The sequence below is a fragment of the Parus major genome, chromosome 1 (genome assembly GCF_001522545.3).
Source record: "Parus major isolate Abel chromosome 1, Parus_major1.1, whole genome shotgun sequence".
NCBI lineage: Eukaryota > Metazoa > Chordata > Aves > Passeriformes > Paridae > Parus > Parus major.
The window spans coordinates 8,215,016-8,240,436 of record NC_031768.1 but is presented as its reverse complement, the minus strand read 5'-3'; the positions used below and the strand labels follow the sequence as shown (position 1 = coordinate 8,240,436).

Here is a 25,421-nt window from a genome sequence, read left to right as displayed (position 1 = left end):
AAGAAGAATGTTAATCCAGGTAAGTGCCAGCTCCCAGTGATGTGAGGCTGCTCAGGGCAGGATCTGCAAGGCCCTGGCTTTTCAGGACAGTGGGCTCAGGATGGGCTACCCTTACCCTGGAGCCCAGAGTCATGTCCTATAACATTAAATACCTCTTTTTTTTTTACTTGCAGCACTTTTGCTAGATGAACTCCCACTTAGTACTGCAAATTCCTAGTACCAGGAATGTGTCTGTTCACAAGTATTGGAGGAAGGCATCTCTGAGCCCCCATGGGCACACTGCTTCTGATGATGCCATTTCAGAAGATCCAGGGATATGTGCAATATGCAGAATGTTATTCCAGGAATGTCAACAGCATCAAGTCCAAGAGGTCTCCTGAAACCACTTAGAAGAAAACAAAGGCAATCACTCATTTTCCCTCAGTGCTCATACCTAGGTTATATAACATGTCCTGGTCACTATTATTTTTGTCTTCCCATGCTATCCCCATGGCAGATGGTTCACCTTGTGTTAATTTGATTCATAAGATTTCTGGGATAGAGAATGTATCTTGCTGTGCTTGCAGTGTGTACATCTGGCATTTCCTGGCTTTCAAGTGCTTGACTATGCAGCCTAAATAAATACAATTTTTGTAGAGAGATATTTGTAATACATTTGTATTGCTATATTTATATTAATAATGTATCATTAAGAATTGGAGGAAAGTAATTTGAAAGGCAAAATGAAGAGTGAGGCGGATATGAAAAAATTACAATGCTGTAAAATGTAGAAAATTGTAATATATTCACAAGGTAACTGAGTTAGGTTTTGCAGAATGACTTCTAATACAGAACTTTTAATTTTCAAGTGTCTGACTTCGCAACTTGTTTCTTAACCTAAGTTTTTTGCATGCTTCTGTTTTTAAATGTAATTCTCCATTTTTTCCGTTGGAGTGGAAAATGATGACAAACAAATTATATTGTATATATTATTATATGTAACTGTAGCAACCTGCTGTCATTGTGAGAAGGACCTGAGCTCCAGACACAGACACAGAGGATGGCACTTGCCTCCAGACAGACCCCAAAATTTGGGTGTTGCTGGAATCGCTGTCTACACACATGAAACACTTACCTATCCTGCCAGTGTAGTCACTGGGGTCTACAGGACATCCCTAAAATGGGGTGTCTGGTGAATTCACAGCTCTCCAGGTTCTAATAAATGGCTCTCCAGTGACAATAACAGGAGCTGAGACATTCAGACATTCACTCCACCTGCAGATACCTGTAGAGGGGATCGGTGTGTTTAAGTGTCTGAAAGTGGAGGAGAGGAGGAGCATCTGAATCTGTTCCCTAACCATGGACTTCTGGTGCTGTATTACACACTCTAGGGAACCCCATTTACTCTCCAGCCACCTCTCCACATGATTGTGGGTCTCCTGCTTCTCCTTCAGCCCCAGAGGAATCTGCAGGGGAGAAGAGGGTGTCTGAAATAGCACAAGTTGTCTTTGGACAACAGAACTGAGTCCCCAGAGTCCCCTCCAGGCTGGGATTGGATACACCAGGACTGCTCAGCTCATTCCTTGCTCACTTTCTGGAGACGGGAGGTCCCTGCAGGGTGAGGAGTGAGGAGCTGGAGGGAGGAGGGGAAACACTGCTGTTTAACATGGTGCCACAGAAAAGAAGGCATTCTGCTGCTGTGTACAGAGCTCAGAATATGATTGAACAGGGAGAGGGAAGGCCCCTGGCCTGTTCTCTTCTCATCACTGATTGCTTCAGCTGAGGCCTCCCAAGAGGAGTAAGATGAGTGGTTTTGCTACAGCCACAGCCTGTCCTCAGAAAGCTGATGGCTGGCAAGGAAGCCAGTCTTTCCCAAAGATTAAAATTAAGGGTGATATTTTGGGGGCAATATACTTTTCCACAAAAACCTAACAAGAATTTCACTCTTTCAGCCAAAAGGCTTTGCTGCTGCTGAAAATCCAGCTCCCCTCACCCCACGGCAAAACACTGACTGTATGAAATTTTTTGGTGAAACGTCACCATGGTCTTTTGTAATGGAAAGCATCAAGAAATTTAAGATGACAGGGCCCTTATCCGTTCCTCCTGAATTAATCAGAAAGTGGTTTAGGCTTTTAAGAGAGGATAATGAGGATAGAGTTGCTTATCACAGACATGATGCCATTTACATGGGTTCCTGACAGGCAAATCATCTTGGAAACGGTGAGTACTGCTGTGCCAAGTCCCTGTGCTGGTTTGTGTGATGCTCACTGAGCCTGGAATGCAAAATCAGCTGCTCTGATGGAAACCACAACTCTGTGAACTGTTTTCAGACACTAATGAGATTTTGCTTTGCATTTGTCAGTACAGAATGGAAAGCCCAAAGAAGATAGAAAGGACAATTTCTGTCTTGCAAAAATACAGCTACACCCACATAAACCAGAAGTTTGGGTTAAGCAACAACTAAAAAGTTGGTTAAAAATTATTTTAAATGGGGCATCACATGATTTGACACAAATCTGGCCTTGTACTGAATTAGAATGTGCCAAGTTTGTCTCTGGACATCCCTTCTTAGTCATGCTACAGCCATGTCTACAGCATCACTGTCTGATGTTCTGTCACGTGTCCTCTTGGCTGACAAAGACCTGCTGCCACATTCCCAAAATGTGTACAGCTGACAGGTGGTCACTGCTGTGCCTGTGCCATCCAGGAACCTATTCTGGCACACAGTCCTGCTGGTATCCTGTTTAAGTGCAGATGACATGCCCACCTAGTTATGTTCAGCCTGGAGATCTCCAGCGAGATGTCACACCCTCCCTATTAATGGCATCCTCAGCCACGTGTCACCACAGCAGCTGAAAGCCCGACTTGTTCTGAAAGGGGATATTAGAACACAGGTTTTGCTTTCTCCCAGGGTGAGAGGACTTAATCCCAGCTTCCTGCAATCAGAGGTTTTGTGTTTCCTTATGTTGCTTCCCAAGTGCTGTGTTTAAGTGCTGCTAATGATAGCTTTTGGTGCCCTTGTTGCTGGGCATTTGCACCAGCAGCTGTGCAGGAGCTGGAGCAGGCTGGTGGCTCTGCCATGGCAGTGGCAGCGCAGCCAGGGCCAGAGGGCTTGTCTTCCAAGCTTCCTCAGCATGCCAGCTGGGAACGGCTTTATTTTTATTCAGGTGTAACCTCTACATGCTCAGGGCTAGAAAGCAGTTCAGAGGTGTCTGGGGAGTGGGCTGGACAGTGTGCTCCAGCTGGAATGACCCACAGAATCCATTTCTGTGTGATGCTGAACTCACCTGGGGCTGGGGCCAAACTGTGAATGAGTCTGCTCAGGCACCAGTATCAAACTGAAGCAACAACCACTGCACATTTCAGTCTGTGTTACAAATAATTAATGTCTGATGCCTCAAAAAGCCTCTGGGAAAGTCCCTGGTGTTGTCTACCTTTCCACTTCACAGCTGCCATGTTTCAGACTTTGGAAAATGGTTCCATATTATAATGGACCGACTTATTATACTGCCTATTAGCAAAAGGCCACTGTGACCTCTGCAGAAAACTATTGGAGTGCTACAAAAAAATTCAGTAAACTTAGCCATAAAATATGAATGGGTTAAAAATTCACAGTTCTTTGTTTAAATATTTTGTTTTCAGCAGAGCACAGAGCTGCCCATAGTGTGCTATTAAAATACAGTTAGGCAGAACATTATATACTGATGGAAAACCATAACAGCAATAGAAGAAGAGCTGTGGCATGGAACCAAATCAAACCATGTATTTTGTAACAGCTCAAATGCACCCTGACTCTAACTGATTACTACATTACTGCTGTAGCTGCTGCATGGACATGCTGGGAATGTATAAAGAGCTGCTCTCACTGCTACTCAAACCCTTTTCTCTGTGGAATGAAAATTTCCCATTTTTCAGCCTTCAGCACTCCTTCCTTTCTGTTCAGATGTGCTTAATTATACAGACCCATTTAACTATTTGTCCTACTGCAGTGTGATTCATACCTCAAGACTCAACACAGTAACTGTCATATCAAGAAAAAAATACGAAGCCATGAGAGACACCCTCTTCTCAACAGGAATGAAGGTTATTCCTTCATTTTCTAGTGGAAAAGCCTGTTGTTTGGTTTTATCTTACCAGCAAGACAGAAGCTTTACTGTTTCAAAATATTGGGGTTTTTTTTCTGTAGCTACTGGGTACAGCTATTACAGTATAGTATACAGCTATTTCTGGCTCCTATTTTGTTCTTGTCTTTTCCATGCATTTTTTCTAACAAGCTTAGAGCCATGCTGGCTGCCATCAGTTCTCTTCATTTTTGCTCCAATATACTTGAAGGCTTTTCCTCTCCCCAGTCTTGCCATTCTCAGCCTGCTCAGAACCACCCCTCTAGTGGAGAGAAGAAACCCTTTTCGGAGTATTTTGGCTTCTCTGGGGAAAAAAAATATTGTACAGATGTTATTTATTTTTTTTAACAGAAAAATAACTGACTTTTGGCTTTGTGCATAAATCAAGACAAGGGTGGAGCAATGGTCATTTGTCTGAGTCTGTCTCTCTGGCTTGTTCCTCAGGGACTAGGCCAGAGGAACTGGTTGATGGCTCCCTAACTCTATATTTATATTTTCTTCCTACAGCCCCTCTAGATAAAGATACTGCCTTGAAGCCATGGCTTTATAGCATTCTGAATCGTGCCTCCCCTGAGGCAGGGGGATCTCAGAGACAACAGCTGGGTTAGGAGAGAGCCTGGGGAGACTCCTGGTCCTTCCTCCACTCTGGTATAAACACACTGGTCTCCTTTTCCTGAGATTCATGTGCAGCAGCTGTGCTATTTGTCTGGCAGAGGGTGCTCACTGAGCCTTTCAGATATTACCCAGTACTCCCAGAACAGAGTTATTGGCAGAGCAGAGATTTGAGAATTTGAGAAATTATGGGCATTTCTTGAGTTAGCCTCTGTAGACTCACCCAAACTGTAGAAGAGAAATATCCAGTAGAGAAATTTACTACAACCTTTTACTGTCTGAACACTGATCCTATCAAGTTTTAAAGACAAGCAGCTGAGCATGCAGCTCTCCTCCACTCCCCTAAATCCCTAAATCCTCCCTACAACTTTTGGAGTATGTGGGGTTTTTTTTTCCCTTTTAACTTGCTACAAATATCAGGACCCTGCTGTCCCAGTCTGCTAGAAACGTGGGGAATGAGGTCCTTCTGAATTCTTCACAGAGTAAGAACTGCTCTGCCCTAGCCCATGGAAACAACCCAGCACACATCAGGCAGAGGATGTATGATAATGACAATGGGGAATACAGCAAATACATGGGGAATCCAGCAAACACAGTTCCCTCAGTGGTGGTCCCCATGGTCTCTGCAGCACAGGCACTGCTTTCTCTCAAAATTCCTGAAGGAGCAGGTCAAAACTGGGAGAAATGCAGCTCTCTGCCTCTTTCCATGAGCACACACACAAAATCCATGTCATGGGTCGGTGAAGACAGACAGAGACCAAGCAACAGACATACCTGACAATACACAAACCATCTATTTGAGTTCTCTGCATAGAATTCAGCCAAATACTCTGTGATTTTGAGTCATAAGTCATCAAAAAAACAGAATTAAGTTTCCTTAGCTTGCAAAGAAATGAAGGAATAATCATGAGTTTAGAAGACAGAAATTGAATGAGTGTTGAAGGTAAGATTGGGGACAGGTTAATCTTTAGCCCAAGCTGTTTCCAGATAGGCAGAATCTCCAGGTAGGTTTAATGTAGCAACTGGTGGGAAACCCACACCATTCAGTGCAAAGAAAGGAAGGGAGGACACAGGAAGAAAGAAGGTGCAGTAGTGGATATAGAAGATGCTGCAAATACTGTGGTTTTTATGCATCCAGAAAGTCTCCTATTTCTGTAACATCCAGCTTCAAGTCATAGATACGTTTTGCCATTAAAACAGACTTTTGCAGACTAAAAGAAATAGGTATGTTTTCTACATAGACTAAGAAATGAGAGTTAAAAATAACCCACAGAGTCAAATAATTCTGAAATTCAATAATTAAATTACATTTAGTATTTGCACCATACATTAATTTCAGAGCAGTGCCTGAACTGTAATTAATAGCCATCACAACAGCTGAAAGACCGTATAAATATTATCTCTCCTTTATAAATATGAGAAAAAGGGGAGGGACAATAAGTGAAAAGCCCAAGGCTACTGAGGAATTATAGGAGAAGCAAGATGAGAAAGTGGCTATCTTTGAACATCATCTCCACTGGTCAGCAAAATGGGCTGTTCTTCACTCCACTGGAAGGTGAGCACAGGCTGGGGAATGGGAGAACATTCCACTACTGCTGGCTGCTTTAAACAGCTGCAGGAATGGTGGGCAATGACACAGGGGGTTCTTTGCCCCCCAGTCCCAGGGTCAGATAATAACATCCCTATGCATCACCCCTCTCCAAAGGAACCATGGTTCAGTTACCAGAAACTCAGGGCAGAGCTGGAATCACTTAGCTCTACATTAAAAACTAATTTATTTAGGAAAAAAAATCTATGTTAAACATTAATACTGGGAAATTAGTTAACTATTACACAAGAACAGAACATGGTACAAAAGGACATTATACACATGGGCAAGTTTGTGAGCATAAAGTAAAATCCAGGCCCCAATGAAGTCAGTAGGATCAAGATTTTATCTGCTTTAATGAATTTAGTAATTTGTCCACAGATTCTTAGCCTGTAGAGGACACCATATGGTTCCCCACTCTTGTTATTAAAGCACAGGGATAAGGAAAATGATGGAGAGCTTCCATTTCCACTGATAGGTTAGTAAAAATATAATATTTCCATCACCCTGCAAGGAAGTGACATAAGTGCTTCACTAGCCATCCCTGCTAAACCACATATTTCTCCTTCAGCACTGCTCTCAGAGCTGTTATGGCAGTATTTATACTCTGCCAGAATCACTTCTCTGTGAGTAAAAAAATGGTTATCCAAGCAGACAGCACAGCAGCTACACATAACTGTGCGCTCCTCATCATGGGCACGCCCAATATTTTGTTTTCAAAAACATGGGGCATCTGTGGCGGGTTTGTGCCCTCACATGAACAGGCTGGTGTCCCCAAGCAGCAAAGCAGAAGCTGTGCAGACAGAGCCTGGCTGCAATTGGGCTTTCTAATTTTAAAGCCACACTACATTACCACTGATCAAGTTCTTCAGGGCGCTGAAATCGATCTCTGCAGTGAAGCTGCACCCACAGATGCTGCCCATGTGATCCTGTTTAAACTGGAGCACCACAGAAAAAACAAACTATTGTGATTGCTTTCATTCTGCTCTCTGTAACAGGTATTTTCCAGCTTGGTGGGTTAATAGGAGAGAAAATCAGAATAATCCTTGACTGTCTTAACTGTGTCAGCAGAAGCCTCTGGTGCAGATCCAGCTAGATTGGTGACAATTTGTTTTCTGGGATAGTTTGGCCTGCTCATAAAATACAGCTTTGCTTTCTTTAGGAGCACAAAGAGCAGAAAAGGTGATACTGCTACACACCCAAGAATTAAGTGTGTTGTTCAAATCACTGTCCCTGCATTACTGTGCAAGAAAAGCCCCTCTAGGGCCAGCACAACTTCTGACTGCCACGCACAAGCTCTGAGAAACTTGAGCAACTGCTTTAATGTGTGACCAGATCCAGCTGTCACTCACTCCCAGGTGCAAAGGATATCGCCCACTTAGCAAGGTGAGGTGAAGGAAATGTCACCACTTCTTTGGTGGCCCCAAATCTTGACCCACAGCACCATTTGAAGGCCTCAATGTGCAGGATTGGGAATGGGAGCAGATGTAGGTGTGTGCGTGTCTCCTTCTGCTGACTCTTAGAAGGTTGTGACTTTGAACAGAGGGATAGAGCAGACAGCTGGAGACAAAAATATCTTAAACTGCTACAGCAAGGGTTACCATCTGACAAAACCCTTTGTATTGAAATTGGATATGTTGACTTGAGAAATACAGATGTTAATATCATCTGCTAAAGCACAAAAAAATAGGGATAATATGTGGTAAATTTCCTCTGTGGGCCAGCATTGAACCAGGACTTCTGTGGCTGAAACCAGGACTCAACCCTGGTGCTTTCTCCATTGTGCCTTCCCTTTTCAGTCAGTCTCTAGCAAGGGAGAGGTGATGCTTTTTCAAGCTTTCCTGTGCTTGCTGTTAAGGAGATCTGCAGACTGGGGTTGTTCTGATGCTCACCTGTGTGAGCAGGAGCAGTACAGCCCTGGGACCTGTTCTAATAGACCTGAACACACAAAGAATATCTCTGATTACCCTGACCAGTCCCTGGTTGGAAGGTGAGATTGATGGAGCCAGAAGCAGAAGGGGCAAGAGCAAAATTGCTCCAGTTAAGGGCAGTCAGTGCCTTGTCCCAAAACACCCTGAGTCCTGCTCAGTGACTACTTTTGTTATTACTGACAATTTGAAGGGAACACAGCCTCCTGCTGCTTCCCAGATGAGACTCAGACTCCCTCTTGCTAACTTTCCTGCTGGGCCCCGTGAGCTTTGGGAGCTAAACCCCTTTAAGGATTGCAGAGGGATGCCCTGCCAGCAGGAGGGACAGAGGATTCCTCACGCTCCCTCCCTGGCTCCCCTCCATGCTGAGGTTGGCATGCTCTCATATCAGACAAAACCAGATCTTCTGGGGCTGAGGAAAGCACAGAGCCAAAGCTGTTTTCATTCAAGGCACATTTTCCACCCCCTAGTCTTATTATATGGTGAGATGGAAGATGAAGAAAAAGATGAGCTAATGCCACTGCCTGTTCTTTAAAAAGCTGCTGATCCTCCTCAGAAAAGCAGTACCTCTGGTGGAATGAGTCATCCAGCATTTCCTACTCATTTCTTAAATTATCAATGGAGAGAAAGAGAGATGCTCAATCAAAGATGCTGAATTATTATCTGGAAGCTTCTAGGGATGCCTTCTTCCCTCTCTAAATGGTAGAGAGAATTTTCTTTAGTAAAGCTGGAATAAATGTTTCTATAACATGGGCTAGAGATCTGAGAAGCAGGCTGGTGCTGACCTAAATTAGACCACAGAATCATGGAATATTCTGAGTTGAAAGGGACCCACAGGAATCATCAAAATCCAACTCCTGGCCCCACACAGGACAGCTCCAAGAATCCCACCATGTACATGACAGTGCTGAACAAACACTCCTCAAGCTCTGTCAGGTTTGGAGCTTTGGCCACTACCCTGGGGAGCCTGTGCCAGTGCCCAACCACTCTCTGGATGAAGAACCTAAATATCTGGGTGCTAGTTTGTGCTTGGACAATGCCCATTCTGGAAGACACGGAGTAGGAGACCATGAATTCCACACCATTCACACACTGTGGACCTCAGCTCATGGGACAAGTCCAGGGGCAGACTCAGTGTCCTGTAGTAAAGGTGAGGAATTCTGGCTGCCAGAAGACCACCCCTCTTATTCCAGCTTCTGCCTCTGCTACTCCTCCTCACAGGCTGATGTGAACAAAGCCTGAATGAGGTGGCATTTATCAGGCAGCTTGCTCCCTTCCCTTGTGGCTCATCCTGCTCCTTTTCTCCCTTCTCTCTTACCACTGTTTTCCTTCTTGCTCTGCCTCCCACTCAGCAAGCTGCTTGCTTTCCAAGGATAGCTTTGCCCTGAAGGTCAGAGCTGCTGCTAGCAGCTGTTTTATTTCTTATTAGTATTTGAGGAGTTCCCTCCCTGCCTCCTAGGTCTGCCTGCAATCCCTGCAATGACATATCTATAAAATATCTGCACCTCCAGTCTAATGACACAAACTAGGTTTCAAAGCTATTGAACTAACAGGGTATCTTAGCAACAAATATTTATTTTAATAACAGTATTCCCAGCCATGTTAAACAAGCACCTACTTCAATAGTCAGAATGCCCTAGAACATTTAATTTTGTACCACATCCCACCTTCTGTTGGCTCATCTTCATTTAAAGGGTTACTAAAGTCAGTGCCATTGTCCCAGAGAGGTTGTCCTCAGTGACTTCCCAACATTTTAGAACAATACCCAAAAGAAGCAGGTCATTGCACTCCTGCTAACCACCCACACAGATTTGATGTGGGGGCTTTCCTCTCACTATCTGCTAGAAATTTCTTCTTGTTGCTGGTGTGGATCTGCTCAGAGGAGCTGTTGAACTGACTTCCTGCATTGTTCATTTACTGTATACCTGAAGATGCAACACTCCAACTACTCCCCCAGCAAGGACCACCAGGCTGATGCCTGCTCCCATCACAGTCAATCCTTGACTGACATCCTCTCCTGGAAGCTGTGAGGAAGCCACAAGTGACATTCCAGCAAACTTCCCTGCTACCATCATTCATGCTTCTGGCCCAACTTGCCAAGAGTTACCATCCATTTCCTCTGGCCCTTATTAGGATTCCAGGAAAGATTTTTCTTTAAAAGAAATTTCCAATTTCCTCTTGAAAATTAGCTGTAGTGGAAACATTCACACACCAGAAATAATGGCTAACATAACCACCTAGCTTTTGTTTTATTGTCATTGTACATTTTGCAATTACCTTTTCCTCTCCCCTGCTAGCTGAGCCAAGAGACTGACTGTGACATCAAACCATAATTTGTATGGTCATCGTTATAAATTTATGAAAGCAAGTAATAGTTTGTCTTATGGAATAAAATAACACAGCATGAAATTAGAGTAGCTTATCTTCATATTCCTTGGACAGCACATTGTTGCTCCCTGATGGGTTGAAAGCTCTTTCTTTTGATAAACTCACTAGTATCTGCCTTTGTACTCTCCTAGTGAGATATTTCAGTGACAGAAGCATCCAGAAATGTTTTTCTCAGCATCACCCTATAGAGGATAAATCCAGCCCTTCTTGTTCCCAGCACTCACTGGGTTCCAGTTTTGTTTCAGGCAGGGAATACCATGGTCACCAGAAAACACATCCTCTCCCAGTGCACAGTCACCTGGGGATTGTTGAGCAATACCTTCTCCAGTTCTCTCTGGTTTTCTGTATTGCTTCCTGTTACCTTGTGTGTCAGCAGCAGTGAATCCAGTGGCATCTGAGCAGTTCTAGTCCAGGGATTCAGCCCGATCCAGCCCGGGCCAGTGGGCACTATCCTGGCTCCTGGGGATGGTCCAGCACAGGCGTGTGTCCAGCAGAGCCCTGAGCACTTGCTCAGCTCCTGGACACAGCTGCAGGCTCCTCACTGGATTGCTCCACTTCAGGTTGACTTGAGTCCATCTACTTTCTCTCTTCCACCTGCCACCCTCCTCCCTCAGTTACAAATGAATGTTTGTGTACAGCTCAAGGAGAAACACCTTCCATAGCTTCATAAAAATAAATTATGTCAGCCTGCTGCTGAGTTAGTCAGCAAGTTCTGCTGAGGACAAAAGCTGTTCTAAAGCTGCCATCATGCAGTATTTAGCAATCCCACCTGTGCTAGAGGGTGGACCTACTATCCCACAAACTGTGCATGGACAGGGGAACTGGTAATGACACCCATCTTCCTGAAACAGCCACAGGCCTTAAAAAAAATCACTGTTTACACCTGGATAGCTGAGCACTGCTCATGTTGGAAGAGGAATATTGCTCGCTTCTCTCATTCTTGCTTGGTAAGGGTCAAAGTCCAGACCAAACAGGTGCTGTGACCTGTGCTGCTCTCCAGACAAATTAAAGGAGTGTTTTGGATTAGATGCCAGATATTTGTGGTCTGAAAACAACTCTTCTTCTGATTCTCTTAGCATAACTTCATTAGTGACAAGGATTGAGAGTGAAAGTGACAGCCTCATCATTTGATTTGATTGCTTATTGTGTTAATTTGGTACGGAAGCACTTTGAAGCTATTAATCTATTGATTCATTTTTACTTGAGAACATAATTTGATTACTGTATTTTTTGCATTTTTATTAGCTTTGTAAATAAACTAAGTAGCATGTTTGCTTTCAATTTATGTTTGCTCTATTTTTCAGTTTGATAAATTCTATAAAAAAGGCCACTGAGCTGGTTAAGTTGGACCATTCCAAAGACAAGCCTGCCCAACATGGCAAAGGCAAGTCTATCCATCTATCCTTCTTCCACATTATCCACATACAGCATATAGAGCTTTACTCTGTCCAGCAGCACTACCCACTCCCCTGTTCATAAAGCTCAGCTGGCTCCTCCAAATGCATCACACTCCTATTTTCTGATGTGTGAGCCACATTTTTTGCAGCTGCATTAACCAAGCTTTGCCAATGTCCCCCTAAGCCAGTACCAGTCCAAAAACACACTCCAGTTTTTCTAGGGGGAGTTCTTCTCCCCATTCACCCAGAGTAGCTGCTCATTTATATCCACATACAGCCCTATAAATTAGGGCAACCTGAATTCATAAAAGCAGGCAAGCTGTTGGTGTTTTGGGCTGTTTTTAGCACTGCTGCTCAGCTGAAGCAGGAAAAATGGATGCAGTCTAGGCATTTAACTTGCTGCTCTCCAAACACAAAGCACTTTTCACTATTGCCAAGGTGCTCACTTCCAATCTCAGATTCTAAGAGAATTTGACACTTGTTGTAAGGCAGCACCTCTTGGGATAATTTACTTTTTACGGGTCTCAAAAGAGGAGATACCATGAAAGCCATAGAGTTGAGTGCTGCTTCATAAACTGGCCTAAATTTAGGTTTTGTTATTTACAGCTAGAGCAGCAATGCATTTCAAAGCACTGGTTGAATTGTAGCTAGGAAATTGAAAATGAGATATCTGACCTTTAAAAATGTGACCTCTTTGTCTAATGAAAGTATAGCCACTTATTCTTCCTCCCTCCTGCAAGGGCTGACCTTCACCCTCTGGGCTTTGCAATAGCATCACCCTCAGTGTGGCCTGGGAGAATGAAATAAACTTCCCTCTAGAGACTATCAGTGTTTCTTGATCATGGACACTGACAGTGAGTCATCAATTAGATAATCAGTTAAGTGTAAAGCTGGAAATTAGCTGGGAAAACGATGGAGAAAGATCCCATCAAATATTTGTATTGTCCTAAGAAGACACAGATCCTACTCAGCCAGGCTTAAATCCATTTGTGTTTAAGCAAACATTTGAATGGCCACTGTTTGTTCACAGGGAAATGTGGAGAGGGGCTGTTCACAGTGCTTGTACAGGGACAAATCCACGCTGCAGGATTGAGACCAACATGGTTTAACCTCACTGTGTGGGCAGGGGCTGTTTGGGAGTGTGAGGAAGCACAGAGAGATAGGGAACAAAGCAAGCAGCACTTTGAGTCCAGACCCATGTGATGGATGCCTGGCAGTGGTGAGGAAGAGGAGGAATCCTTGGGAAGTGGTGAAGTCCTTGACCAGAATCAAGGTGCTTGTGGTCCTGAGCAAGAGCACAGGATGAGATGTGAGCAGGAGCTGGGCAGCAGGGTGCAGCTAAGTAAAACTCTTTGTGTGCACTGCCCCACTCTAGCTTTGACCTTAAAGATCACTGAGATGGACTTGTTTGGTTGGGAGAGGGAGACACTGATAACTATTTAGTACATGGTTCAAAACCTGAGTCCTGTTTCGATGAAATGGACAGCTACCAGAGTATATCTGCTGTCCAGAGATAAGTGTGGAAAGAGAATTGGGTATCTTGGCAAGATTTCTGCTGGAGTTGAATTCAAACTGCAAACTAATACATCATTTCCAATTATTCAATCCTTATTACCCTCTCTGTTATCTTGAATCAAAGTCCTCTGTCTTCTGGGGTTCGGTTCTTATTTTAACTGAGACATTTTTCCTGAAGAGCAACTCTCCAATTTAGGGGCAGGCAATAAATTAATAAAAAGATAGGTATAAATCATCAATCGTGACTTGGAATAGCTCTGCAATTATTCAGGTCTATAAGGCTTAGCTAATGTTTCTAATATAATATTCTGCCATGAGATTTAATTTACCTCATATGAGTCATTTAGTAACCTAGGCATAGATGTAGAACTGACAAATATCTCTTAAACCAGTATGTCCAGATACAATGGGGTGGGTTTATCCATAGCTAGGTATTGTGGAAACACTGAGCAGAAGATTCTGGATAGATAGCCTCAGCTGTAAACTCTATTTAATTACATGTTTGTTATTCTCTTATTGTTTTCTGTCTTCCATCAAGCCATGTGCATCAAAAGGTCTCTCACATGAGATTTCTGGGCAACAAACAACTAATTTACATTAAGTGGTTTTCTTAGTCATCGGCCTGTTATGTTCCCATCTGGATATAATTCCACACCATGGACTGAGCCTTTTTCTGTGGATTGGAAGTGGTTTGTCATCACCCTGGGAGCTCATGACTGAGGTAAAAGGTACCCCTGTGGTCACAAAACCCACAGAAGGTTACAGCAACAATTACCACACTTCCAGTTATTTTAACTGGCTTTTCCATGGCATTTCTAACACACCTCCATGCCCTGTTGTTTGTGTGTGGTAGAAATGATATTGCACTTTTCATAAGCTAATAGCAATTAGCAGACCTGTGGTTGGTGGTTATTTTAGGCAGCATTGTCTCTGATGTTAGCCTTCAGCTGTCATGGTGGACCTGAACATGAGATTCTTTTTGGTCACAAGGTCCTTGACTGTAAAACTGGTTAAAACTGGCTTCAGTCCAAAGTAACTTGTCATAAAAAAAGCTCTTTCAAGCAAAATCAATGGAAAGGCACCTACTGGTTAAAGAGAAAAATGTAAATGGAATTGAAAAGCAAAAGGTAAGGGGGGAAGGTATTCAGTCAAGACCTGACACTCTCTGTGCCTGATCTGTGCTTTTCTTCACCACCTCTCTCTAGGTAGGAAAAAGTGATGCACTTCTTTCTGTACCACCTGCATGTTACCCAGGGAGATAAAATTCCTCAATAATAAAATGAAATGCAAGGCTGTACACTTTCAGAACTAAGCCTCATTTTTAAAATTCAAACTCCTCACATCTTCAGGCAAAATAGCATGCAGCATCTACAGACCTCTTATTCCTGTGTTTTGAATTAATATTAACCATGAACAATTCTACTGGAAGAAAAGACTGAACACCAGTGCTGCAGAATAGACTCCTTGATGTGTACAGGTTTCTGAAGGGACTATCAGAATTTCCTTTCCTTGTTTTATTGTACCTAACTAGAGGAAACTCCCAAAGAAATCAGATAAGTCTGGCACCATACATCCCTAAGCTTCCCTTCTCATCTACCTTCCAGATTTAATTTCTCTCTGCCCTCTTTCTACTGCACTTAGGAATAAAACAGGGCTTTAATTAGTGTTGATTACAAAATGCCCTGATCCCATCCTGCTTAGATTGCATGAATGGCCTATTGCTAGACTGTTCCGAACTTGACCCTCATTCTGCATCCAAATTCAATGATACAGCCATTCATCAGCTTGATTTTGGCAGTGTTATACATGCCCTCTGAAACATTATTTTTGGCAGGCTCTCAAAGCACGAGTGACTTTCAGCATACAAATCTCATTTGCTGCATCGTCTCCTTCATGATCCTTGATCAGCAGGAGCTCAGGACCTCGGCTGACTAGCACAAAGCCAAAAATAGTGTGTTTGTCAGTGCAAGCCTGAATAACCATGAGTATGTAACCTCAGTGACAACAGTTGGTGTGTGCATCTGTGCTGCTGGTTGTTGGTATGTGCTCTGTGACTGCTTTTCTCCACCTGTGTTCATGTGAGCTGGTCAGCAGGAGGAAGGTGCCCTAAAAGCACTTGCATCTGGTCCCTAAATTAAGCAAATGTTGCAGTAAGTTGATTTGTCCAACCAAGGACTGTCTGGAGATGGTAACTACAAAGAGCAGGCACCTAAATCAGGGCCCTTTTTTCAGTTAGAGAAGCAGTAGTAATTACTCCGTATTTTTTTAAGCTTTGGGAAATTTTAGAAGCATTTCTATTCCTTTTGATGGCCTGGAGTTGAATGTTAGTTACCCCTGTGCTACCAATAGGGAAATGGCAGCACAGAACAAGCCTGGGGATCTCCCTGCCACTCAGATTTTCTTCTTGGAGGACCAGGTCTCAGGCTTCTTCTAAGATTGTTGGATCTCACCTGTTTAAGTTCTCAAAGCCCCCAGCAGAAAGCAGAAGGTGCCCTGTGTGCAAGGTGTGAGTGCCCCTGCAGCAGCTCTTTGGGAAAGCAGTAGGAAGCATTCGATTGCTGCAGTGCCTTACATAACCCAGCAATACCCACACACAAAGGCACCTGATCCCCCTGCAACCAAAGAAAGGTTGTGGGGACCTGCTCAAGTCCACTAAGGCACAGGAGACACCACTGCACCCCAAACACCCCTCCTCAGACACTCCAGCAGAGAAAAACCTGGAGGAGCTGCCTGGACACTGGCACTGTCCTTTCCTCCCTCAGAGGGAAGCCTCAGGACAAGAAGTGATTCAGCAGAAGATGATGCAGTGCAGGAGTGGTTTGCTTGGCAGAGACCCCATTGCAGGTCTAAAGCTGCTGTTCTACAGCACCTCTTTCACTGGAAATGAGTATAACCAAAACCTTTCCTCCCACAGAACGCAGACACCGTAAATGAAGACACCTAGCACTGTTTGCTCCTAGGTAATATCCCAACCTAGCAAGTAGGAGTCAGCCTTCATAGCAGTAGCCCACAGCTCTGTTTGTTAAGGTTAACTGGAGTCCTTGGGCTCCTCAGTGAGAGCTGAACCCAGCCCTTGCCAGAGAAGGTCTTTGTGTCCTTTTAATCACAGAAAAAACAAGCACTCAGACTGCAAGTGTGATTCTTCACTGAGTTGTGCATATTTCATGCCAGTAAATAATGGTAGTAAAATCTATGTTCTAAGCCAGTAAAATCTATTTTGTGATGATGAGGGATCAGGCACAGTAAAATGTATCCAGAAATTAAACAAGTAAAACAGAGCAAACAACTCTGTCCTATCAAGGTAATTTATATCCTGTTAACCACAAGAAAAAAAACAACCCAACATGCACAAGAGACATCTGGAAATGAAAATTAACTAAAACCAGACTAACGACATAAACAAGAGAGAAATACAGCCTCCAGATCTGTGTAGCTGAGCCTGATGTATATCACAAACTAGACTGCTTGGGGTTTTTGTTTTTAAAAGAGCACAACAAATCAGGAAGGAAAGTTTCCATTTAAAGCCATAACTTCTCAATTCAGACATTTGGGAAGGCATAAAAGACAGAAGCACGGAGGAAAAAAATCAGCTGCCAAGAGCTCTACATGCATGTTGGTCCCAGAACTAATTGAATAACAACAACCTTTATTTGAGAATCATTTTGGTTGCCAAAATTCACAAATAATATTATTTACAATCTGGTGTATGACCACCTGCAGATTTAGCTAGATTTCAAAAATACACACACATACACACATAAATTTGGAAAAAAATAGTTTTAATTTTAATTCTGATTTAAAAAATGGCAGTTAAGCAAGCACATTGTTCCCCTGTTGCAATATTTTCTTACACTAAGAGCATTTGCTCCTTGTTGTGAAGAAAATTCTGGTTTTGGTGCATTTCTTCTAAATGTGTGAGAAGGCTGTACATGCTCCTAGCTGAAGAAAATCTAGATATGGTTTTCACCTCATCACTGACTTTGACTCTTCTCTTGCCTATCTAGCTATGAAATCCTCATCCAAACTGCAGTGGGATCTGCCATCTGTTTGATTCCCCTGCAGATCTGGGCAGAGCAGTTTTATGATCTGTTTCTACGCCTGTAACAGAATTTTTATAAAGGTGGCAAATGCTACTGCTTAAAAAACTGGGGGGATGTCGGCTTATTTTTTATTTTCAGCCTTCTTCAGCCTGGAAAAAATATCATTATGGAGCTTTCATTTGTTCATATTACCTACAGGACCCCACCAAAACAAACATTTTCTAAAATAATGGTAAGCTCAGCAAAGCAGCAAGGTTCAGATTTTGAATTATATACCATTAGATCTTAAACAATACTGCCTGCCAAATACAGAATCCACATCATTTTCAAGCATACAAGTAATTTTCAAGTACCAGGCTAGTTTTGCAGTGCTGACAGACTAAAATGATCTCCTGCTTTACTTAGAAGTTGACCCAATTTGACAGAAAAAATCTTCAGGAGAAAGCAAATGTAGAACTTTTTATTTTATTTGATACTACTTTGCCAACTACAGCAAAGCTCTGAAGGTCAGTAATGTTATCCAGGCACTAAATACCAAATCCTGCATCAAAGCACATCCCAGAAAGGTGTGCCTGATTCTTTTATTCCTGCATGAAAATGGTGAAGCCCCTCCTTATGGGGCCACTTCCATGGTGCACCCACTCCATGTTTTTATTGTCCTGCTCCTGCACAGAAATAACACTCTATAACTAATAGCATTACTCTGTCAGTAATTCATAAGGATTATAGAGGTCCCTGCGGTGCTTGTGAAGTCACCAGAACCCAGTAAAGGGCAGTCCACCATCCAGTTTGGTTTTGTGTGACTTGTGCAGTCCTCATGGCTCCTTTACTCATGTACATCATGGAGCTGCCACAGGACAACCTCCCTAAAGGTGGGCTGCAGGATAAAAGATCCCATGCAGCTCTGCAGGCTGGGCTGGGGCTTGGGGAGGACTCGAAAATGCAAGGTGGGAGGAAAACACTGAAATGGAAAAAGAAGAAAGTCAGACTTAATTTTCTAAAGCCTGTAGGTTCTCAGGCACCAAAGAGATGAGTAAGAGACTTGCTGAGTTCTTCTTCCCCACGGGGGATATTCCACCCAAGTGTCACTGGGACATCTGCAGTGACCCCCAGGGACTGAGGGCAAGCTTTGTATCCCTCATCCATGAGGCCAGCATGACAGCAAGAGATATGGGCTGTTCTGGTGCTGACCTGTGGTTCTTGGGTCTGAAGCTCCAGGATGAGCTGGACAATGTAGGTGGCTCTGCAGAGATTGTTTCCACCACCTGTTGTTGTGGTGAGGTTCGTGCAGCCTCGTTTTTACGTTTTCTTTTGCTATATGAAATGGAGTATTGAATACAAGTGCCATCATTAAAAATATTTCAAGTGAGTCAATAAACTATTTATCTCAGTTCCTAACCACCAGTGTCCATAAGGAGGAGGGGGAGAGCATGAAGCAAGATGTCCTGATGCTTTCCCTGTGCACCTCCCTTGCCCTTCTGCTCTCGGCTTCCTTTGCCTTGGGCTCGTCCTTTTGCTCCGGCTGCTCGAGCATATGGTGCTTTGTTTCCAGTGCCAGGGAGGCTTTGTGAACACGCTGTGTGTGTTTCTTGCACTCCTTGACCTGAGTCCATCCCGGCTGGGTGGCCAGCCTGGAGCACGGCATGGCCACCGGCGCGGCTGCAATGTGCCTGCAGCATTATGAGGAGAGTCCCCAGATTAAAAGCACCTCCAGAGAGAAGGGCAGCCCTTCCAGCTCCACCAAGGCTTCTCACAGCATTTTCCCAAACTCTTGTTTGGGATGTGACACCAGCACCCCTCAGCTAAGCTGGCCTGAGCCCAGGCAGTCAAGACTGACACAATCTGAGACACAAATGCTTGCTGCTCCTCCACTGGGAGCTGCAGAGCTCCTCACCCAATGGCTTAGGGAATTGCTGAAGCTGTGGAGGAGACGAGGCTGCTCACTGAGGACGAGCAGTGGGCGTCTCCAGGGAAAAGACTGCTCCTCCAGAAGGAAGGGATGTGGGCACGAAGCAAGAAAAGCCTCCACAAGGGAAGAAGAGCTGCTCTTGTCCACCTCCCAGCTCATCCAAGAAGCAAGAAGGGTCTGAGTGAGCAGTTCATGCCTGCCCCATTCCCCAGCATCACAGGGAACGAGTCTGCTCCACAATGAGCAGCTGGAGCCAGAGCTTTGTGTGCTCATGTAAGAGATACCTGTATGCAACATGCAACAGGCTGTCCTGGAAAAACAAGAACTTTGCCTACACTGACACTGATGTGGGCACAGGATGTGCTCTGAGTATCAGTCTTGTTTCTTTGGTTGTTTTAAGATTTGTTGTCATACACTTTACCTGTAATGAATACCTGTAATGAAATATTGCTCTATGCAGCATAATTCTATTTGCTAAAACATACTAATATTTTGTTGTCATTTTTTCTCTTTTCATCATTAGCATATTGCTATAAGGTACAGGGCAGCTTTAATAATCAATCACCTTGCCTTTTGAAGACAAGAAGAGAAGGAAAACTAGACACCATATAGAGAGAAAACACATAGGATCAAAATCCATGCAGTGTACCTCAAATTCCTTTCACTGTGCACATGGTCTAATTTTACTTTGAGCTATTTACTAAAGAGCCCTTGGTGTTCCCACAGCCTCGGTGGTGCTCTTCACAATGTCCCTTGGAATGTCACATTCCACACCTTGATCTCCCTCAGCAGCATCCCTGTTGTCCATGGTCCATCAGCTGTCTCACACCTGAGCTTTCCCCAGCCTGCTGCCCATAAGCTGAGGACATGGAGAATTCCCTGTCTGCTCAAATAGCTGCACAAGACTTAGGTTATGGTTTCCTTTCCTCTAGAACCAGGCCTGAGATGTGTACAAGGAAAAACAAGCCTCAGGGGAAAATGAAGTTTTCTCAAACCTCTTTCCAAACTGTAGCTGGAGTGGTCTCTGCTGAAAGGATGTGAACACTCCTGCTGCAGGGCTCTTATGGCTGACACAAAAAATCCAGGGGCAACAAGAGCAGGAGCAGCCCAGGCAAGAGGTCAGGGTCCTCCCCATGTACCACCTGTGACTGCTGCCCAGGTCCAGGGCCTGGCAGGTCCTTGCAGGTTGCCAGGCTGACCAGTGTCTTTCCCAGCCCAGAAGATACCACACCACATGCAGACAGACATTCCCACACCAGCCAGGAGCCTGTGTCTGTCACCCTGGGGGATTGCTGCAGAATAGAAAAGCTGGGATTTGCTCTCCTGCCTCAGTTTCCCATGCACACACTGGCAGACCAGCCATGACAATGGGGAACTTCTGCCAGCACTGGAGAACAGGCTGAGATCCCCAGTTCTGCCTGCATTTGCTTCAGGGCACACAAAAGAGAAATCTAGTGGTAACAAATCATGGTACGTTCAAGAAAGGAAAAGGATGAAAATGCAAACAGTACTAAATGCTTTTGTGTTCACAGTTTAATGTGCAGACCAATCACACTTCTGGACAGAAGCTAAATAACAGAAAACCATGGAAGAGGGGGGCCTCATAGATGCTTCTTGGTCCCTCACATTGATCTTTCCAGAAGAAGAAATGATTTAACTCCTCCCAAGATTACTGTAAATTATCTACTGACCTTAAGGAAATGTCCAAGTATTTCAGGGACACACAAGAGTTATCTGGTGTTGTTATTCATAACTACAAAGAAAAGAAAGAAAACAGAGAAAATATAGTGTGACAAAGCAATTTGAGCAACTTGGCAAATGTGCAGGGTTAATTGTCACTTTATTGCTAAAGATGAAGATAATAAAATCATATGACTCCATTCTTCTTGCTATGTGTCAAAGCTCCCATCATTTGGAGATGTAATAATGCTTCTTCTGAAATAATATAGACCTGTTCTTTATGTATTTATATGACCTTTGTGTATTTTTCTGCTTTCTGACCTCTTATTTTTTGAAGTCCTCCTCCCTCTGTAAATGCTGGTGATCTTAATTTACCCTGTTGTGGTAATTATGCTTAGTCACAAATGTATTTCTGTCCCATTCCCTTCAAGAGGACATTTCACAAAGCTTTGGAGTAATCAGGAAAGTCATCACAGGCCATGAGAAGTATCTGCCTACAAAACAGCTATAAACTTCCCTTTTAAATCAAGGTATTTTCTGAGAAATATGAAGAGTTATGAAAAGCTTATTTGTATCAAAGTTACTGATAAAAGCCAGGTATTACATGCCCTCTCTGAAGCAAAAAAGGATAAAGGACTTCTCTTTTTTTGGCCTGACATTAAGAGAATAAACTGAGCATAACTCATAAAGCATGAGGTACTTCCTATAAAGCATCCTAAAGACCTTCTTAAAAGGTTTAGGGAAGTTTCCTAGCATTAGGAAATTTCCTTCTCCACAAAGACGTGCTGCTGCCCATCAGGGTAAGCTCTGTGTTCTCAGTACTGCAGAGCCATCCCAGGAGCCCTGAATGCTGAATCGGTGCTGAATATGAATTTCACCCTAACTCACACCTGTTGTCAAACTGCTGAAGCTGATGTCTGTATTTGCTCCCTTATGCCTCATGCTGCAGGAGAATAGGCCTTTTCTTCCAAGTTGTGGCGAATGGAAATACCTTGGTTGACTTTGTCAACACTACATTTATCTTCTTGCGGAGTCTTTTCTGGCAAATCATTCTCTGGCAGTGGTTTTGTAACCCCACATCTCTTCCTTGGGGACCTATAAAGCTCAAGGCACCTTTAGAAGACACATTTTGTGGCCTGGGGCTGTCAGCTTGGTCCCACTGATGCATCTGCCAAAAGCATGTGGCCACCAGCCATGTGACAAACTGGCTGCTGTGCAAGAGCTCTGCTTTTTTAGAGCTGAATTATCATGCAGAGGTGTCAGTGGGACCTGTACAGGAGCTGCCTGAACTCACCTGTGGCCCATGAGTGCAGCAAAATTATCAGACACTCCCTTTTCCTCCTGATTCCTGCAGTTTGCCACAAAGCTGGTGGTTACTGTGCAGTGGAGTGACACAGGCTGTGGGCTCTGCCAACTGAGGACAGCCACTGGCAGGACACATGGAGACATGGGGGAATGAGAAAAGAACAAAAACCCCCTCAAACCTCTGCTCTCCAGGGAGGGTGAAGTGAGTGGATTATAAGCCTGAATGCCCAATAAAGGATAGCAGAGGTTTCCACCTTTACATTCAACAGCACCACAGCAAATCTGGGAAAGGCCAGAACGGGCATGAAGAGAACAAAGCCCCACATTTCTCACCTGCTGTAATTGCAGAAGAGTGTGAGACCTTTACATTTTCCCACCACTTTTCCCAGAAAGTTGCTATTTAACCATCAAATAGCCAAGGTCAGCTTCAGGTAAGGATGGAAATCCTCATTCTCATTTTCTATGGTACAGTGCTCTGGCATGGGATGAAGGAGACCCTTCTAGGCCAGTGTTTTGCAAACAGACTTATCAAAGGGAAGATATTCCCTGTGCATTATGAAGAAATAGGAGCTTACAGATTGAAGAGGAATCCCCTGCAAACTGCCAGTGTTTTAGAGAAATATTTTTCAAATTACACAGTTAGGCAAAAATGTCCTGTTTTGAATAACTACAAGAATGTTCTCTCTGTGGGGAGATGTGAAGAGCAATTATGTTCCCAACTTTGCAAACATGAATTACAGAACTGAAAATGTATTTTGCTTCAGAAATGCTCACTTTGATTTTGTTCAAGTAATACTTGAGAATCTGCCCTCCCAAATCTGCAAAACTATGATAAAAATGATTTTAAATGGTAGATGTGTTTCCAAGTCACACATAAAGGCTAGGAATTGTTTGGTAACTCCATTTAAATCTAAAATGTTTGATGGCTCAGTGCTCTTGTCATATTTAAATGATATTTGCTATAATCAGGCAGATTTTTGCTCGGCTCTGTTTAGACATTCTCATTTCTAATCCAAAATTTGCATCTACATCCAATAAAGTATATGCTCCTTAACTGTATGCCTAAAAGCAACTCAGAATTCCTCCAAAGACAGCTTCATAAAAAGACTGTAGGTTCAGGTGGGGATATCACGGAGCCTCTGTTTCTCAGTTCCCAGGACACCATCCCCTCCAGGGCCTGACATTTGTAAAGAAAGGAGCTGTATTTCCTGATGTGGACTTTTCTTCTTGCACCTCTGCTTTCTCTCTTGTTCCCTGCTGCAAAATCCTATGAGTTTTAACAGCACTATCAAGAGAGGCTTTGTAGGCACTCATGCAGTTTAGATCCCCAACACATTCTTCTGAGAAAACTCAGGGGATGGATCTCAAATTAGGCACAATGGGACAGAGTGACCTAAAATCACATGCTATTGGCAGAAAATGTGAGTCTTTGTCAAAATCAGCATCTACCAAAATAACCATTCTGATTGATATTATAGTTTGATTCATGCTTTCTTAAAAACACCTGAAGGGGAGGGGAAGTATAACAATAGCTACTGAAATAAATGGCTGCTGTCCCCTGGGCTGTGACAGCAGTATTTATCTTTTCTACAGCCCATGTGTGAGGAGAAGGAAGAGAATTCTCCAGCTTGTAGCTATTTTCTGTCAAAAATCTTAGTGTAATTTTTGTACAGAGAATATTTATAACTGTTGTTAGTGTCAATACAATTTTTTGCAGTTAGTGCACTTATTTACATTTTAATGGCCAAGCCAATAAAGATTTATGCACCTGTCATCTGAATTTTCCACAGAAGTGGTGATTGCTTAAAAAAAATCCCAGCATCTCCTGCAGAATACTCCCTCTCCAAGCATCTTTTAGATGCCTTCATTGTTTTGGGAAACAGTAGGCTAACAGCTCTAAGAGTCATAAGTTAAACCCAGCAAAATCCTGCAGCAATCTTCATGGCAAAACTTCTGCATGTTACAAAAGCACTTGCTAAGGAACCATTTCCTCCAAAATGTGAGCTACGGAATAAACCTGAAGGCATCCTCTCTTTGCCTGCCCACGGTCTCGGTGCAGCAGCTTGGGCTGCCGAGGCACATGTGTGCCCTCATTCTGGCCATGCTTTTGCTGGAGGCAGCCAGCCCACAAGCCTTCCTTTATTCCCACGCAGAGGAGGCTGGTGAGACCCACAGCGCTGCTTTAGTGCAGGATCAGCACACCACACCGGCTGTGTCCCTGCTGTCCATCCCTGCTGGGGCTCCCGGTGGGCTGGTGCCTGCGGGGACAATGAGGAGAAGCAGGCTGTCTCCGGAGCTGTGTGCTGTCACTGCGGGCAGAGCTGAGCCAGGGCTGCTCCAGCTGAAGCTGGGGGTCTCAAACACATACACATAGGAGGTTTCTGATCAGTTTAGCCGGGGTTCAACGCTCAGAGCAATTTTATCATGGAGTTCAGATTCGAGGCTGACATGAAGTCAAGGCTAGGGGCCAGGCTCCAGCTTCATGACCTACCCGTGTAAAGCACCATTCATAGGTCACTGCTCTCACAACCCCCACACAGTCACCTGCACTGGAGCCGCACAAGAGGCACGGCACAGGCGGAGAGCTGCAGGAGCCCCGCTGCCTCCGATGGCTTCGGTGCAGAGCTCTTAGGTACAGCCTGGCTGTAATCGGAGCACCGTCAAACCTGTGCTGTTTGCCCTTGCTGCGGTCTCCAGACCTTTGAAGCTTGCGCAGGAACACACATTTTAACCGTGACACTGAAAGATATTTTCTCCCGTACGGACAATTCCCTCTGCAGCTCCGACCATGCAGCGCCTCCATCCCCGAGCCCCTGGGCAGCCCAAGCGACGCCTCCGAGCACCTTCCCGAGAAAAGGGGGCGGCCGGGGGGTGCCTTTCACCTCATCTTTCAACACCTCAACCCCCCCGGTCCCCGAGATATTCCAGCAGATGTCACCCCCGCGGAACCAGCCCCCCC

General features: G+C 44.1%; 1 long non-coding RNA gene across 1 annotated transcript in view; it reads right to left on the bottom strand.

The window, feature by feature from the left end:
• Nucleotides 1-25,421, bottom strand: part of LOC109022815 — a 50,370-nt gene that overhangs the window by 22,190 nt on the left and 2,759 nt on the right. Inside the window, exon 2 of the long non-coding RNA XR_002002151.2 lies at nucleotides 21,169-21,230. This is a non-coding gene — a long non-coding RNA (uncharacterized LOC109022815). The remainder of the gene's footprint in view (nucleotides 1-21,168; nucleotides 21,231-25,421) is intronic.